The sequence below is a fragment of the Otolemur garnettii genome, unplaced genomic scaffold, assembly GCF_000181295.1.
Source record: "Otolemur garnettii isolate 467f Iridium unplaced genomic scaffold, OtoGar3 scaffold00018, whole genome shotgun sequence".
In the NCBI taxonomy this organism is placed as follows: domain Eukaryota; kingdom Metazoa; phylum Chordata; class Mammalia; order Primates; family Galagidae; genus Otolemur; species Otolemur garnettii.
In genome coordinates this window covers 3,480,773-3,486,048 of record NW_003852413.1, presented here as the reverse complement: position 1 = coordinate 3,486,048, position 5,276 = coordinate 3,480,773, and positions in this window count along the sequence as shown.

Genomic DNA, 5,276 nt, shown 5'->3' with positions numbered 1-5,276 from the left:
GAGCAAGAACAACTTCCTGCAAGTTTAAGCCTTTCTGAATTTGGATTTGTTACTCACAGCCAAAGCATCCTAACTAACATATCTTTTATCACTAACAGGGTATTACCAGCTGGGTTTAAGCCAGTGGTCCCAACCTGGGTCACAGCCCCTTTGTTCCATTTCTAACAATGCGGCAATTAGGAAGGTTGAAACCCACTGGTTTAAGCAGAGGGAAACATCTAGATAAGATGCTTTAGAAGAATAACCATGGCAGCTGTGCAGGGCTGGCAGGGAGAGAGCTGGGAGGCAGGGAGACCACCTGGGAGGCTGCAGCAGCACTTCCAGGCAAGAGGAGGTGAGGGTCAAGGTGAGGGACCCCGAGAAGGGGACTGCTAGCGGTTCAGGTGCTGGGTACCGCATGTGAGAGACAGATGCACAAACACCACCGCTGTGGAATACAGACAGACAAGATACCAAACACCTGCAGAGTGACTGGAGGGAAACCACCAAACCCTCCCCATGCTCCCCTCCCACGGGACTGAAACTTCCCTCTCCTGTTGTCCTCACTGGCTGGCCTTGAGGAGGGGCTGGGGATCTCCCAGGAGGATCTTGGAAAAGGTCCCAGAGGAAGTGGAGACTTGTAGACCCAGTGGCTCAGGGCTTCAGAGCCTGTCCGCTGCCCTCCCCTTACATTTGTGCTTGGTCAGTCCCCACCCAGACTGACCTCAGCCCGTCCCACCCTCCATCTGGGCCAGGATGGGCTCACTGCCTCCAGCGCCCCCCACACAGCTGGTAGTTGTTACCCGCCCTTGGTGTTTACTGGAGGCTTGCTCTGCACTCCCGCTCTCTTCTCTGGCAGTGCAGACTCTTAAAGGGCCCAGGCTCGTTTTCCCTCCTCCTGGGGCTTGGGGACCCTTCTCCCTCTGGATACCTCCTGAGAGAGCCCTCCAGGCTGGGCTGTCTCTGGGAAAATCCACAGAGACAGTGCCAGCATAGGCTAGGCAGGGCCAGCAGGCTGGAGGGTTCCCTTGGTGGGCACCCCTGGGCTGTGGGGCCCAGGCCACCCTGGCTATCCTGGGGTAGCTCATCTGACTGGCCTCCTTCTTCTCCTTGGCTGAGGGCATTTGCCTCCTCCCTAAAGAAGCTCAGGAGAAGTCTCCAAGACCCATTTTTGGGGGATGCCCTGTTGCCAATAACCTCCTGGCTGGGCCTTCTCTTTGATCAGTGGAATAAACACAGAAAGCCCAGACTCTGGGCAACCCACAATCAGAAATACCCACAGTGCCAAAGCGAAGAGTCTTTTTTAAAAGAACCAAAGCTTTTAAGTATTTTTAAAAAATTCTCTGAACTTATCAGAGCCCAGGCAGCTGGCCTGCCTGTGGACATGTCCAACAGCCCCTCCAAAGGGAGCTGCCCAGCCCAGTAGGGCGGGAGGCTGTGGCTTCGCCCGTCACGTGGTCAGTGGCCTCCAAGTTGTTCCCCAGGCCCAGGCCACCCAGGAGGCAGGCAGAGCAGCCCCGTCCAGCCTGGGGGCCCCAGGCGGCCTGCAGGATGGGCTTAGACCAGAAGGGCCAGCTCCTCTGCCCTCCTCCTGCTGACGCCTCAGGCGAGGCAAAGCCTTTGGATCGTGGCAAAGCCTGAACCCTAAGCATGGGCACTGCCTATGAGAGAAAGCTTGTCACCAGGCCAGGGGTGGCACCAGCATTTCTAACCTGGGGCTCTAGAAGAGGAGAGAGTCCTCTTGTCTTAGCAGAGAGCTGGTCCTCAACAAATATTTGGCAACGACAATAAAAAATGCACAAGTGTCCTTATCACCTTCATCAAAGAAACTGTCACTTGTTGAAGACTTCAGACACCATTTCTTTCTATATTGAAGACACCCTTGAGAGAGATCAGCACTCCAGATCGCCGAGACCAAAGCCAAGGCTCAGAGAGAGAAGGTTCCTGCCTAAAATCACACAGCCAGGAGGCAGGCGTGCAGCCTGGACATGCGACTCTGACACTGCATCTTACCATCTTTTGCGGTGGGTCCATCTGGCAGGCCTCTCGGCCCACCTGGCAGCAGTTCCAAGGTGAGCAGCAGGTGTGGCCTTGGCCTACAGGGAAGACCAGGGCAGGGAGAGGCTCGGTTTGGGTTCAGGGGCTTTAAAATGGGCACAGGAGTCCTCTGAGCCTCCTGGAGACGTTGATTTCATAGGGCAACTGCCCTCTAGGATGGGATGGTGGTGGGAGGGGATCACAGAGACCCCTGAAACCAAGGCCTGTTGCAGGCTTGGGAATGATCCCAGTGAAGAGCTATCAACCAGCGGCTCCAGAGCTGGTGAAGGTCAAAAGTAGCCCTAGTTACCATCGCCAGCCACCCCCCAAGGCTTTGTGTTGCCATGGCAACGCCACTCCTGTGCCACCAGTCCCTGCACGGGGTCTGCTGTGACTGAAGCCAAAAGCTATTTCCACGAGGCACCTTGAAAAGGGTTTGCGTCTGCGTAATGGAGACCAGCTGCTCAGCAAATTACAAATGCGCAGAAGAGCAAGGAGCTGCCTGTGGTTACAGCCTCAGCCCTCTCTGTGCAAGGCGAGTTTCTGCCGTGGGGGCAAGAGACCAGACACCCCTCCACATGTGACAGCCTGCCCCACAGCTGAGCAGTCCTGACCTCAGACACCTGGCCGGGTCCCAGCTTCTAAGTCAGCATCCCTTGTGTCCCCTACTCTGGTGAAAAGGGACAGGGGCAGGGAGACACCCAACCAGAGCAGCAGGGGGGCCAGGGCACCCGCAGCCTTCAAATACCCCAGCTGCCTCTGGTGCACAGCCCTAGGACTGGTCACTGGCCTAGACCCGCGAATTTTATACTCAGGTGCTACCAGAGTCCCGGGAGGGCACTGATGACACAGACTGTGATCTCACCCTGTCCCCAGGGTTCTGACTGGGTCGTACTTGGGCAGAATGCACATTGCTGCTGGGGCTCCTAGGGGTGCTGCCTGTTGGGACCCCACTTCGGGAAGTGCTGGTTAGATCTGCTCTGAAGGTGAGCCAAGTTGTTCTAGCATTTCACAACTCTTTCACTTCCTCTGCTTATGACTCACCTAAAATTCACGTTCCAAGTTCTAGGGTCCCCCCTAGGGTATGGTGGAGGTGGGCACAGGGCTGTACTGAGTTCTTGTTTGAATGCACAGGCACACTCACTCAGCAACTGGCCATGCTTCTGCTCTCTGTTGGGTGATCCAGAGTATTCTGATGGGAAAGATGAACTCAGATTATCTGTAGCCGAGACACGGGAGGGGCATGCCGCCTTCACGGAGGGTCACGCGGCAGCCGAGACGTGGAAGACTGGGGCATTCCCAGAGGCGGTGAAGGCTCCTAATCCCCCAAATGTGGCCCACAGCATCGGCAACAGCAGGAGCCAGTTAGAACTGCAGAAGTTCAGGCCTCATGAGCAAGAGCCCAGGGGTTTGCAGCACGAAGAGGGATTAACCTGAAGAAGAAGAGAAAGAATGTTCCAGAAAAAAAAGTCACATGTGTACATTCCAGGAATGAAGGGAATGGTTTTGACCAGAGACAGGATTTCCAGGGTGGGGGAAATGCATCTTTCTCCCTGAAGGACCCACCATGAGGGACGCTCCTGGCTGCTCTTGGTCTCTTAGCAGGAGTGATCAATCCTTCCAGTTTGCCCAGGATAGAGGACTTTCAGTCGGTCATGTTAAAGAAAAAATTATTCCATGGCACTTGTTAAAGCAAGGTTGGCAGACTCAGGACCATTGTGACAGATGCAGAGACGCCTGCCGTGGTCTGGGCAGTGGGGAAGACATTGGGGTCGGAATGCCGTAGGGGCAAGTGGGAATTTATAGCCGAGGAGCGGTGGGGTCAGTGGGTGGGAAATCACCCAGAAGAGCCATCAGGGTCGGCTGATGACTCTGGCATAACAGGCCAACATGAGTCTCCCTGAGACAGGCCAGGGTGACCATTTATCCCCTGGGGTGTGGTGGAGGGTGGCTAAGCTGATCAGATATGGAGGGTGATAAGACATTGAGGACTGGGACTTCCTGCTGACCTGACTTAGCGGGTTTTCTGCTAAAACCGATTTTACCGGGGAGGAGGGTCAGGAACATGAGATGAGTGGCCATGCAGAGACTGTCTCTCAGTCTCCCCACGTGTGACTCTGCCCTGGACAGGTGGACTAACTTACCCGATGGAAGAACCTGGGAAGTTGATTTGCTAAAATTCCAGGACCAGATTCTCATTTTAGAGAGTTAGCTCTGGCTCCCAGGGAAGCCAGGCCTGGAGCCCCAGGTGGTCATAGCTGCCAAGTGGGCTCTTCCAACAGGGGATGCTGTAAATGGGAGTGTCTGTCTCTTGGCTTGTCCCCATGTTAAAAGGTTTGTGCTCTGGGTTAAGGAATGGGGCTCTGAGAGGTGGAAGGGGGCCTAGGAATCACTAGGCTCCTCATTTCACAGAACAGGGACCAGTGGGGGAAGGGAGAAGGGACTCTGCTGTAAGGACGGAACCTAGGTCCCCAAGCCCCAGTCTCAGCTGGCTGCCTCCTCATTAAAATGCCAGGTGAGTCCCTAGGATGGTCCCCGTCAAACACAAGCCTTTCATCTCCGTCCCATTCTGCCCCCTAGAATCCACCTTCTCATGTTAAGGCAGGGTCTGTCTCTCGGTTGTCTTCCTGGTTCGGCTTCTTGGATCTTTCTAAGCTGCGTACTCAGTGACTCATTCTCTCAGCAGTCCCACCAAGCACATCCTCAAATTGATTAAATTTGCCGTTAATGTCTAAGGGTTGAATATGTGGTCACTTCCTTATGTTCCTTGAGGAGGTTGGCGCTGACCCCTGCCAAGCCTGGTGGATTGGTCACAGCTCTGTCCAGGAGCCCAGCCCCAGCATGTGCCGTCACCCTGGAGACAGTGATGTTGGACTCTGAGCATCCTTTCTGCGGCGACAGGAGGGTTTGAGAGCTCAGCATTTCCAGGTGAGAGCAAAAGAGCTGGTAGCCCCCACCCAGTTCTGGGGGCGCTCTATGGTGGAAAAGTCACCCCAGGAACAAGGCAGGACTCTGCCCTGTGGCCCTGCCACCTGCTCAGCTGCCAGCTGGGTTTGTTTGTTTTTGTTTTTTTGAGACAGAGTCTCACTCTGTTGCCCTGGGGTAGAGCAATATATATATTTTTGTTTTTGTAGAGACAGAGTTTTACTTTATTGCCCTCAGTAGAGTGCCATGGCATTACACAGCTCACAGCAACCTCCAATTCCTGGGCTTAGGCGATTCTCTTGCCTCAGCCTCCTGAGTAGCTGGGACTACAGGTG